Consider the following 14,600-nt stretch of genomic DNA (forward strand, 5'->3'; position numbering starts at 1 on the left):
GGTGGAACAGAATAGATACAACATGAGTATAATTATACAAGAAGAAAATAGGTATGGTATTTGCAAGTTAAGCAAGTAAAAGGTATTAGCAACACAACAACAATTGAGATGGAGATCATGATAGAACAATGGCAGTAAATCACATCAGATCCATAGTTATGACAATAACAGTTCAAGGTAAAGACAAGAACATATACATGGAAGACTAATATCAAACATAATGCATGTCCCTCATCCTCGCCAGCACGGAAACACCTATCGTGCCATAACCTCACGATAACATACAAGAATAACGATATAAATGAAATGGCACAGCATCACCCTTTGTGCTTTAACTCTCAAATGATATGGTACGGCGTCACCCTTCGTACTTTTACTCTCAATAATGTGGCATGGCATCACCCTTGGTGCTTTTATTCTCAATAATACAGCACGGCATCACACTTCGTGCTTTTACTCTCAATGATACGGCACGACATTATGCTCCGTGCTTTACTCTCTCCCTCACATGATAATGTATAAACAATGGAATGACATCACCCTTCGTGCTTTACACTCTTCCTTACCAAGCATATGAGTATCAATGACAAATAAGGCAGGAAGCACAAATAACATCAAGGAGAGTGCTTTAACAGATATTTCAACTAAATCTCAATCACATCTTTCCAAATCAACAATGATTCAACAACCCTCGAGAACCGTATTATTCAAATACTTCCACAATTCTTATAATGATCTACAACACAAGCAAATAGTCTAGTATCTCATGAATATGAGCCGTAGTAATGTAATAATGATTTCATATAGAGATGGCCGAATTAGACATATCAATGTATTCTCAGAACTCTACCAAATTCGATCAAGTTATATTGGTCTAATTCTTGATTACTAACATTTTATACTACATTCTTAACATTAGTAAATCAAGTGAAGCATGAAGCAAGGAAGTTACGTAATCCTACAAGACACAATTATAGCACAATCTACCCCCGAGCATGATTATCCTTGGCACATACATATACGCATGTCACCTCATATATGTATCACCCCGCATGTAGTAAACAATGACAAATAGAAGGAAAAATTTCCTCAACAAAGTTAGGCAAAACACTTACCTCGAACAAGCCAATAACAATACCGAGCAAGCCAAGTGATGCTCCAAAAATGCCATCACGTGCGTAGTGACCTCCAAACGGCTCAAAACTAGCCAAAAGCAACTCAAATACATCAAATAAATCCCAGAAAAATAATTCCAAATGATAAATATCGAATCCTAAATCAAATCCCAAATTCGTCCAAAAATCACACACGGGCCCACGTCTCGGAACCCAACAAAACTCATAAAATCCGATAATTCGTTGTTCAATTACGTGTCCAACCATATTAGTTTCACTCAATTCCAACTCCAAATCAATGTTCAAAAGTCAACAATTCATTTATGAAACTTTAGGCCAAAACCTCCAATTTCTCTTTATAATTCATCAACCAAAAGCTAAAATCGAAGATAGATTCATAGAATATAACCAAAACTGAGTAGAGAATACTTACCCCAATTTATATGGTGAAAATCGCCTAAAACAAATTTGAGCTCCCGAACTCAAAATATGTTAAATAAACAAAACCCTCGTTTTAACATTGTTTTGCCTCGTTTCCTATGCCAAATGATCTCGAAACTCATTTATGATATTTCTAATGGATTCCTTGTGAAATTCTAGTCAAGTTAGGCTCTTGAATCACTCCATTTGGCCTTATATTAAAGGAGATATGTTGGTTTCAATATTTGAAAATAGTGCAGATTTTTAAAAATGAATTCAGTGGCAATTTCGTAATTAATTTGAAAAATCTAGCAACTCAATTCTTAGTAAAATGACCATAAACTCCTCATACAATGTCCAAATATGATAATTCTTTTTGCTATAGCTCCATAATTATGATGCGGATCTAATGCTTCAATAAAAACAGAAATTGGAGCTCATTTGCTTAATGTAGTACCATTTATGCTTGAATATAACAACGTTGAAACATAAAAAAACGAGCGCAACCGAACTCAAACCTATCCGAAACTCACCCGAGCCTTTCGGGACCATGTGCAAACAAACCAACAAGTCTCAAAATATAAAACAGACTTACTCGAGGCTTCAAAACACACATAACAACATCGAAACGACGAATCATACCTCAATCCAAAAATCAATGAACTTGAAGCTTCAAACTTCCACAACCGATGCTGAAACCCATCAAATCATCTCTGATTGATCTCAAATTTTGCACACAAGTCACATTTGACATTATGAGCTTGCTCCAACTTCTGAAATTGAAATTCGACTCCGATATCAAAGAGTCCACTCCCGGTCAAACGTCTCAAAAATCCAACTTTCGCCATTTCAAGACTAATTCAACTACGGACCACCAAATTGCAATCCAGACGCGTTCCTAAGTTCAAAATCACCCAACGGAGCTAATGGAACTGACGAAACTTTATTTCGAGGTCAAATGCTAAAAGTCAAACTCGGTCAATTCTTCCAACTTAGAACTTAAATCTTGAAGTTCATTCTTCCAAATTTATCCTGGATAACTTGAAAACCAATACCGACGATTTATGAAAGTCATAATACTTCATGCAGAGATATTTGAACCCTCAAGATACCGAGCGAAGTGTAGATTCTCAAAACGACCAATCGGGTCGTTACATCCTCCACCACTTAAACATACGTTCCTCCTCGAATGTGCTAGGAGTCGTTCCAAAGCTATCAAATCACGGTGTAATCATACTAAGCATAAACCCGGGGGTGATCCCACGTCACTCTGATCCACATAAGCTCGCCAACCCAACATAATTAGAGATCTTTATTTCAACCTTGGTCCTTAAACATTAGAGCTCAATCTCTATCATCCAGAACTCATTACAAGACCTGAATCCCACAGTCACACACTGTATAAGTCTGAACAAGTTGTATCAAGTCATAACCATAACACAAGATGTAATCACATGATATACCTCATCACTTCGACACTCACAGTAGGAATTACTGGCCACTATTACTGCCCAAACTAAATCCAAAACAAATATGGTGTCGGTAGCAAACCTCATATCGATTAGAATCTCGTTCAAAACCTTCATATCCTACCAATTATGAAAGAAACATGTATACTCGCTTAACCACTCATCTGATCAATAAGCCAAGAAACTCACTCGCCCGACCAGGGCCATTGCCCAAATCCTCAACAAACTATAGTGTTATTCTTCAAACCTTCCTCATCCCAATACAATAGCATAAATCTTAGGTCTAGAAACCTCATCTCAATCAACACAAGAAGCCACACCGACAAGCATAAACAATAATCATATGGATCCACACACAACCCGGTTCCGTACACCAACAAGTAATAATTCAGACATGACAGATAACAGTAAGAAAACTAAATAAGAAAATTACTAAGCAAGTTAAGCAGGCACGAAAATTTTAGCATTTTACTATGAACTATTTTCAACAGGGTGAAAGAAATATACACGAAATAGAAATAAGGAGCCACATTTCATCATTGTACCGTTTCGGCGTGCAACCTAATCCCATCATATCAATCCATATAGGGTACCCGTTGAGCCATAATACTCGGGCTCACTGATCTTATGTGCATCAACATCAAGCATAACAGAGTGCACAAAATATAAATGTGGGGAAAATCATTAGGGACAAACAATACTGAGAAGACAAGCACAACTATGGTACAATAAGCAAATCAAAAACACAAAGGCTATCTCGCCCATAATGCCATGAGGCCTAAACTGAATCACAATATGTGTACGAAGAATCATGTAACCCTCACAACCCTCCATAGTATAAAAGAGAAACATATAACAAAAACCAAGGCGCGAATGGCATCCATTCCACCCGATGATATACATATGGTAACAACTGTGCAAGAGCAAATAAGTCTGATCTGATACAGAATACACATTCTCATTGGGCTCAAAATAATCCCCAAACCAAATTTCGATCTTCCTTAAAGATGTAATAAACCTTCCAAAAGTATATAACAACCTTTCCATAACACTTACCATCAATCATCCAATCCTATACATTTCTTCTCAACTCGCAATCAAGGAATAGTCTGCCAACAAGAACATTCAGTCTCTGAGCCACATGAATACCAGAATCTTCATACCCAATCTCAACATTGCTACTCAAATAGATGACACATAATTCATACACCATCATCTCACGGAGAAACACCCATAAGTTGAAACACAATGTACCTACCAACAGGCGAACTCTACTTCGATGGGAACACGTAGTGCCAGCTAAACCTTAAACACCCAAAATCGTTCGTGACATCAAGAACTCATATCCTTCCCTCCGAAACTATCTGCAACCTTGCACATGCAACTTTCCAACCCCAAACGGTGCATTGTTTCTAACATGCTAACTCGTAGCACTTACGAAAATCTCATAGTCAACTCTGAACCTTATGCAAATTGAACACTTCATCAACCGAGAATATTTCATTTATCTCAATCTAGGAGAACACCACCACACGCAATATAGCTTCTATACCTGTATAAAACATCAACTCTGGTTGTGGTCATAACCATGATAAATTCTTCGGAACTCAGTAACACATAATCGAGCAATCAGAACTAGCCGCCTCCAAATCAATCAAGTCACGCAGACCGCCAACCCGAAAGTGACTCAATCCGATATGATCACCTGAGGGAACTTCCTGGGAACCCTAAGCCATTTCTTACACCACCCCCAACATTGACTTGTAGACCTTTCTTGATAAGGAAATATCGCGGATCCGATTACCATTCGCTACCGTTTTCAAGCCCACTCGTGCTTCACTAGCATATGCCCATTCAAAGAAATAACCTAGAAATCTCTCGGTTCAAAAACTGATACGGCCCACAGTCCTACAATTTGATCGTTATTAGCAGATTCCACCACTTAGCTCGAAGACATAGAACATATCATTGGCAACCCAAAGTACCATATCTTCATAGCATGCCCTAATACTGCACGACTATTTAGCTGAATACTTTAAAACTCATGAAATGCCGGTCATTGAACACCCTGAAGACTCTGCCAAACACTCGCCAATCATTGCAATAGTCAAACAACTCCCCCAAATGCTCTGGAATGATGACATATGCATTCTACCGAATAGAAGCCTCATACGAGACACACGATCCAAACTCATCATGCAAGAGATGACCTACCAATTTTTACTCAAATTGACACCTTGTCATGAACCCATCTTAATCATGATAGCCTGGCCACCTACCAATCTTTCCAAATTTGTGCTTACCAACCAGACATATGCACCTGCCTCGTACCACAAATGAATGATTAGAGGATTTTAACATTGCATCCGCTTTTGAGGCTAGACAACACATCGCGATGATAATCAAGCATCCATAGCCCATCGTAATCCATCTGCAGCATCACCGATCGTCGGCACATAGCAAATATTGAGCGTACAACATCACATATGAGCGATCGGGAAGAGTCAAAGTCGTAGGTTTCAAGCTGAAACAAGGTCGCACGATGAGGAAAGAAGAAAGGAAATTTTTTTCCTAAATGCCCTGTAGCCTCCCGAAGATAGGGATGAACGTCATTATACCGATCCGCAGGACTCTACTAGACACTTGCTCATTACTCATAGAACCTACGAACCTAGTGCTCTGATGCCACCTTGTCACAACCCAAAAATCACAAATCGTGATGGCACCTAACTCAACCCGCTAGGCAAGCCAACTAACAGAAAAACACAACCCAACTGAGGTTATAAGATAAAAGAGAATAGATAACTGAGCATTTACAAATTTACCAAGACTTGGTAGTACAAATCACGAGCTTCTAAGATTTGGAATTCAAAACTGATACAAATAAATACACGTTCTGTTTGAAGGTTACATAAACAGATTACCAATAATCTAAACTACCAAGGACATGTGGCAACTATAACCAAATGCACGAACATCTTCCGAATCAACACCCGACGTCACCAACAGCTCTGCTCCGAAATCCGTACAGAAGTGTAGTATCAATACAATCGACCCTATGTAATGGTAAGTATTTTGTCCAACCTCGTCGAGGTAGTAACGAGGCTTTTAATTGAAAGATGCTTATTGTTATAACCAATACATTAGACTAACAGTATAGGCAGTTTCAAACATAATAGATAAAAGTATCGTATACAACTCTGCGAGCCAGTCAACAATTACTAGCAGGAATCATAGTAGAAGATTTACAATCCTTCCTGGTATAAGAAGTATATCCAAGATATCAAGTCAAATGACATGGTAACACCCTTCGTACTTCTATCTCATCCTCATCATATATAAATAAATTTATGTGACAAATCAATTAGCACGTCAACAACCTTTCGTGCGTTCAACTCATCCTTCCCAAATGTATGTATAGCAGAATTAACCAGATGACAGAAATACGATAATAGGAATTATAAAGTAGGAAATACGTAAGTAACAACAATGGACGAGGATATACATGTGGGCAACAGTAAAAGACTAGGCGGAAAGCACGTGAGTAATAACAACCAATAGGAAAACAAAGAGTATCAACTTCAATTAACTAGCACAGTGGAGGACTAAGTACAAATATAGCAAACAAGAAGGAAACACAAGATCTTTACAAGTTAACAAGTAAGGGCATGAATGACTAGCATGGTGGAAGGCTTACACTAAGGTGCAACAGAATAGATACAACATGAGTATAATTATAAAAGCAGGAAATAGGCATGGTATTTGCAAGTTAAGCAAGTAGAAGATATGAGCAACACAACAGCAATTGAGATAGAGATCATGACAGCACAATGGCAGTAAATCACATCAGATCCATAATTATGACAATAATAGTTCAAGGTAAAGACAAGAACATATACACGGAAGACTGATATCAAACATAATGCATGTCCCTCATCCTCGCCTGCATGGAAACACCCATCGTGCCATGACCTCACAATAACATACCATAATAACGATATAAATGAAATGGCACGGCATCACCCTTCGTGCTTTAACTCTCAAATAATATGGCACGGCAACACCCTTGAAAACCAATACCGACGATTTATGAAAGTCATAATTCATCATGCAAAGATACTCGAACCCTCAAGATACCGAGCAAAATGCAGATTCCCAAAACGAACAATCGGATCGTTCCATGATCAAACTCTGCTCGATCCTTAGAGATTATTTGCGTTGGCCATGTTCAGCCTTAGAGTAAGTTTGCATGATATTTAAGAGTTTGTTCCAGCGATGAAGAATGTGCTCAATCCCTTTATTCTTATGGCACCTTGACGTGCCCTTATTTGCATGTTTAAGTAGTATAATACTCTCAACCCTCAACATATTCACTCAAAGAGCCTCTACATATTGTGTTTTTTCCTTACTCTATCACAGGACACACGGACTAATTCGAGTAAGATTGCAAGTAATAGCGTTAGTTTGAATCTAGTGTCGTCTCATAGGGAGCAATAATGTCCATTTCTAGTAAAATTTTCACTAAATTGTCTAAAACCAAACTGAAAAATCAATTCTTAGTGAATGAAATAATTTAATGAATCAAAGAATCAAGTTAAACAAACGATCTAAAGAAATAATTTGCCGGAGTTATTACAGATAGATAAAGATAACCTGGGCGTTTGATATCTCATTATTATTGAATTGATTAACTTTATATTGATTCTGTTCTACTTCAGCTCGATCGGATTATTCCTATTAATTTTGTGTCCATTGATAGAATTTTTCAATCACTATTTACTATCAAACATTTAATCCCAAGCATAATTAACAATTTAATTAGAATGTATGACTTTATTACGGGAATGATAAGGAAACCAAAAGTTGAATCCAGGATCTTTTTAAACACATAAATCAAACAAGATCTATAATTCCGATCAAAAGCAGTTATCAATGTTTAACTGTAAAATATCTTTTAATTCATCAAACCAAGATCACCAACCTGATCATTAGGACAACGCAGTAGTAATAAGAACACCCAATTCTTAAACCCTTCAAAACTAGAGAATTCAAGAAACTAAAATCTTGAAATTTAAGAACCTCAAAATATTCTAAGCACCTTATAAATGCAGTAGAGTCAGAGAGAGCTTTTGTACAAAACTGATTGATTGAACTTAATATTTTTGACATAGAATATAAAGAAATATTAAATTCTAAATAAAAAAATAAAAAAATTCAATGTTAAAAAATTTAAAAATTTGAACCTTAGATCCTAAATTTGGCTGAATATATATAGTTAGCATTGGAAACGACACAAAGGGCAAGAAGCGTTCTTTTGGAACCACTTGAGCAGACAATTAGAGTGGCAAAAATGAGAACAGGGCATGTATGTTATTTCTTCCCCAGTTGAAGGTTTGTCTAAGCAAATCGGACACTGTTCATAATAATCAGCCTCTTTCACCACCACTTTTTCAAGTTCCTCAATCAACTGATCTGCCGCCTCCTCTTGAAAATCATCAACATAAGCGTCGTCAGAAATATCAATAGAAACCACTATAGGAAACATTGTTTCACCAGCATTAGAAATATCCATAGCCAATCCATCAGCAAAGAAAGATATATCATCAACAAGATTAACTTGACGCTCTTCCGATCCGGCATCCCAAGATAACTGAAAAGGGGATTTAATTTGCGGAGTTGTTGAGATCATTATATTGATAATAGAATCGAACCTTAAAATAGGCATGCCTAGATGTTGTGTTAGAGCGATAGGCACGAAACTGAAGGAGAAAGTCTGGTTTGTCAGGATCGCCGCCAGAGGAAAGCTGCGACGGTGTAAGAATGGTGTAGTCGGAGTGGATATCCCAGTGTAAGAATAGTTCTAAATTTAACGAGAATATAGACTATAAATACATACCCGATAGAATTATACTTATGAAATCAAATGAAAATTATTTAACTAATAGAAAATATGAAAATAAAAATAAATCCAACATTCAGCGATTTTTTTCTTCATTTTGGAATTGGAGAAAAGCATATACAATTAAGAGATTTTAGTCCTCGTTAAGAACAATTGGTTGTCAAGCCCAATGATGATAGTAATGAAAGTTGCTTAATAAATAAAATATTTGTATCATCAAATAAAATACGAGTTGTCCAAAATACATGATGAAAAAAGTAATCTTAGGTAGCACAATATATTGATCAATTAAATAAGATATTGATTGTAGAGTTTCCAATGGAAGTAAAATATTTCTTAGTTTTGACTTCGCTTAAGATGATAACAGCAACTATTATAGTATTACTAGGAAGATACTTAAATACTTAGTAACTAATGACCCTTTACCACATAAGCTCCTTGCGATAAGATATATAATAACTTAATAATCGGATGGGTAAAGTGACACAATAAAGCGAAAAATATTTGTTATATGAAGTTATAGAAAGAAATATTTTTTTCTAACTTATTTTTTCTTTATAGCGAGAGATACAAGTACATAAAGACTAGTTTCTATCTATGGTATAACAGAAAGAGGAAAATCATTGTTTGAGAAAAATTGTTCAGTTACTCAACATTATAAAGTGTCCGCTTTTCGCATCCTCAGTTTTTGTTTTTAGAATCATCACAAAGTTTATCAAATATCTTAATCTTACTCTAACTTATAAACTATTAAAAATCGTTAAAGCGGTGCATAACAGAGCAAACACACTCAAAGAAGTCATTCCACATAATTTTCTTCCAAAAAATCATACTCATACCATATGAAATAAAATCTTACATTGACTAAAAATTTTAACATTAAAATATGTATTTGTGATTTTCAAATTTATAAATGAAATTTTACAGCCTACTTTTTTTATGTTTAATTGCTGATTCCCATATATATTGATTTTTAATTCTAATACAGAAGTTAACAATATTTTAAGTTACATACTATTAATTAGCATCTAGTCTATATAGAGTTTCATGCAAATGTATTGTAAAAATACATTCCTAAGTATTAATGTATTATATTAATTTCTAAGTATTAATGTATTATATTTTAAGAATTTATATTCTTCTTGTTTTTGTTTTAAGGAACTAAATATTGAACTTTGTACATACTCAATAATTATTTTTAGAATATTTACGCTATTAAATGTTTATTACTTTTTGTATGTGTGGCACAGGATATTTCGTGCATCGCACGAGCATAGCGACTAATCTCTATACTAGTGCGTTGCACGGTATTTCAAGTCAAATATCACATAATTCGTACAAAAGATAGTAAAATATTAGTTGCACAGGTGTTCTAATAGTAACATTTGTTAGATCAATAAAATAGAACTAATTCATGTATATAAAAAATTACCATTGTTCCTAAACTAATATTTGAAATTCAAAATATAATTGGACATTGCTTGTCCCCAAAGGATCACAATTAAAATAATTTACATATTTGTAATTGCATTGCCATTAATTATAAGGTACAAAAACATATTATTTGGCCGTATCATTCTTAGAATATTTATTAATTTTCTTATGTATATTTGTATCACTAAGGTATTTCTTATGCACGAGTTGTGAGTCGCATCTGAGGACGACTCGCCGTGCTCCGTATTTGAGAGCTAGCTTTAATCCTGCAATTACGACCTCATACTCGGCCTCATTGTAGTAATATCGGGGCACCGTATGGATTGCTGGATAACTTCACCTGTTGGGACTTCGAGTACGAGTCCCAGTCCAGATCCTGACGCGTTGTGGATGCGCCATCGATGTATAGGACCCATAGGTCGGGTAGCCCAGGAGGGGTACGAGAGGCTTTCTTCTCGACCTCGGGCATTATTTTAGCACTGAAATCGACGACGAAATCGACGAGTACCTGCGATTTTATCCCTGTTCGCGGCTGATATGTTATATCATCCTCGTTTAATTCTATGGCCCATTTGGCAAGTCTTCCCGACAATATTTATTAAATTAAAAATAAAAAATAACAAATATGGAGTGAAAAATTACTGCATAGAAAAGTTGGATCCGATAGTTATGACTTTTTGTGTTTAGGTGATGAAAGTTTTGTAATTTTTTGGTTTTAAAATATAGTTATGTGACTTTGGTGGGAAAAAAATAATAGTTATATGACCATTTGTGAAATTTATCATAGTAATTTGTTGCTGCTTTTTAATATTCCATCCGATTAATTGATTTTTTGGCCTTTTTTTATATATTTCATTTTTCCAGATATCAAGAAGAAATTAATTAACTTCTATTTTTCAAAGTTGTCTTGGATTAAAGTGCATAGGAGTATTTGTTGTATTTTTAATAAATAAATTAAGGTTAATGTAGTCAATTTCATTGTTAATTAAAATTAAAAGGTAAATTCCTTAATATGTGTAAAAACACCGGGGAAAAAAACAATTAAAGTGAAACAAAGGCAGTAGGTTTTAAGTTCTTATGCATCATCAAAAGAGTCCATGACTTAGGTTTAAAATTGGCAGTTAGAGCTCAACCTAACTCCCATGAAATAGAGATAGATTAGTCCATGACTTAGATACTGAACTTATCATGTATAACTTTTGCAAGGGCAACAACGTAGCACATCTTTTATCAAGTGAAGGATCCAAGCAATACAAACTTGACGTTAAATTCCATCATCTTGTTCCACTTTTGGTTGTTAATGCACCTGACTTAGCAGATAAGGTAGAAACTTATGAAATTCATATTGGCTAGTGTTTGTAATAATTGGCTTGGTAATCTCGGTGTCCTTAATGACATTGCTGCTTGTTATGACTTTCCAGTACTTTAGTATTAATATATACGCGATGCGCGAATATTTTAAAAGATATTAGTCTTATGAAATTATAATATGATATATCATATTATTTTTATAAAATTTAGTTGCTATTTTATTTTAAAATGCAGTGTGCATAAATATAACAAAATCTATATAAAATTAAAGGATACACATCATTATATAATTATTTCATTTTGTGTTTAATCCAATAATAGACAAAATAAATAAAAGTGCATATGCCCATACTTTGTTCTTTGCCAAGATCTCAAGTTTTTTATTTTTGGAGTTTTATTTTGCAATTCAGAAGCTTGGATAAGATATGATTTATTATTTTTTTTAATTCAAAAGTTGGATAAGTTTTGAATTAATTTGATTTAACAAAATAAATATTTAGAATATATATAGATTATTATTATTTTATTATTACACATAAGAAAAAGATACATAAATCTAAAACGTATAGCTTAACGCATATGTAGCTATTTCAAGTTTAAATTTTTGTTCTCTTTTATTTTTAACATAAAATATTCAGTTTTAATTTTATTATTTTTTATTTTTATTATCTATTTTTACGCATGTAGTTATTTTTGTAACTATCTTATCCTAGATCCTGGAATTTAAATACAAATTTTAAAAGTGATATTCTTTTATATTTCAAAAGAAAACGTATTCCCAATCCAAATAATTTAATTTTGGAATGAGATTACATATATAGTTCTTAAACAATTTTTCCTTATTTGACAATATCCTTATAAACTCTCTTTAATAATGCTTATATATAGTAACTTTATTCCTTTAATATATATATAGATATAGATACAGATATTAAGCATCTTATTTTACCAAAAAACAAAAGGCCTCGACTTGTTTAGCTGCTCTAATTACCACTTTGACGTGCCCTTATTTTCATTTTTAAGCAGTATAACAATCTCAGCCCATTTATATATTCCCTCCAACAAAAACCTCAAAATAACTTCCGAATTATGAGAATTACCTTCAAAATGCTTTCTGTATAGCCGCTCTTTTAAAATAATAATCAAAAAAATATTATATATATATATATATATAATATAAATTTTATATACTTTTTCGACTACCAAATATAAATAATTTCTTACAAGAGTTAAAAGTAATATTAACCCTTTTTCCTTTTACGACTTGGGCTTGAGCTTAGCACAATTGTCTTCTATAATACATTAATATAATCATATATAGAAAACCGTCTTTTAAAATATACTTGTGTCAGATGTAGACAAAAATTGACCTTTATTTTGTTTACTATCACAAGGCTCCATCCAAGTCGAATGGTGTCTTTGGTACCACATAAAACATGAGCTTATCATCTTGTCAAAAGTAAAATATGAGGAACCTAGAATCATGTTCTTGCAACGTGGAGCACAAACATAAGACATCCAAATGAAACCCTTTCGTTGTCTTCTACCATAATCTTCCATATAAATGAATTAGATTTTTTAACTTATCCTATTCAACTAGTGTTCTTCTAGGAGTAATATTTATTACGAAAAATGTTGCCAATATTTATTATGTTTATTCATAATAAAAACCGTACCAGTGTTTTAAATCAAATGGTTAGGTAATCATTAATAATAGTTGAAAATTATATTATATATATATATATATATATATATATATATATATATATATATTTAAGTGAACAGCATGTCGTAATAATTATATTATATTATATAGCCTCAACGAAAATTATATTATATACATTGTCAAGTTGCGGGAAGCGAGGCTTAGATGGTTCGGACATGTTCAGAGGAGAAGCCCAAATGCTCCGGTAAGGAGGTGCGAGCGGCTGGTCGTCGAGGGCATGAGAAGAGGTAGAGGGCGGCCTAAGAAGTATTGGGTAGATGTGATCAGGCAGGATATGGCGAGGCTTCAGATTTCCGAGGACATGACACTTGATAGGAAGATGTGGAGGTCGAGTATTAGGGTTATAGGTTAGGAGGTAGTTGAGTCTTGCTTTTGTATCTTTGTAAGACTGGTCTGGTAGGTTTTTATTTATTTATTTATTATTTTATTTGCTATTTCGCTTTTCAGCACACGACATATTTACTAGCTATCACTTATGTTTTGCATCTTTCTTCTGGATTTCATGTTTGTATTGGGAAAAAACTGGATTTATATATTGAAGATGACGTGTCATGACACGTGGACTAGTCAAATGGTCAGAACACGGTAGTCAACCAAGAAGGCACGGGCGACAACAGATACGGAGAGAAGAAAGTTAAATAGGCACGAGTCGCTATTCAAAAGGCACGAGTTTCGTACCTATATAAGTCATTTAAAACCCGAAGATCGGAAGGGATTGAAGATATGAATCTAATGACGCACAAGAGTCCAAATTCAGCATTAAATATTAAATACGTTAGAGAATTTGTATTTAATAAGAATGATTGAGTAACGTTTCTTTTAATGTCATTTATTGTTTATAATTGCCTCATTAAGACAAAGTCATTATACCTTCTCCTAAAATCAACTATAAAAGGAGAAGGACTCGACATTTGTAAGAGGACAAGAAATATTATTGAGATTACACTGAAATACAAAATTACTTATTATTCTCAAAAATCTTTTATTATTTTCGTCTCTAGATTATCAGTAACCCGAATTTCTTTATATTTCTAAAGATTTGACCAAAGACTCAGATTTTTGGTTAAACAAATTGGTTCTGTTACCGGGAATCTGATAATCTTCTCTTTTAAGCTACATTCCAGCCGTTGTTATCATCATGTCAAACAACAATAACAGTGAAAACACCTTGGGAAACCATGTAAATCAAATCCATCAAAATCAAGGAGATTTACAAAACATTGACG

Source organism: Nicotiana sylvestris, chromosome 4 (assembly GCF_000393655.2).
Source record: "Nicotiana sylvestris chromosome 4, ASM39365v2, whole genome shotgun sequence".
Classification (NCBI taxonomy): Eukaryota; Viridiplantae; Streptophyta; class Magnoliopsida; order Solanales; family Solanaceae; genus Nicotiana; species Nicotiana sylvestris.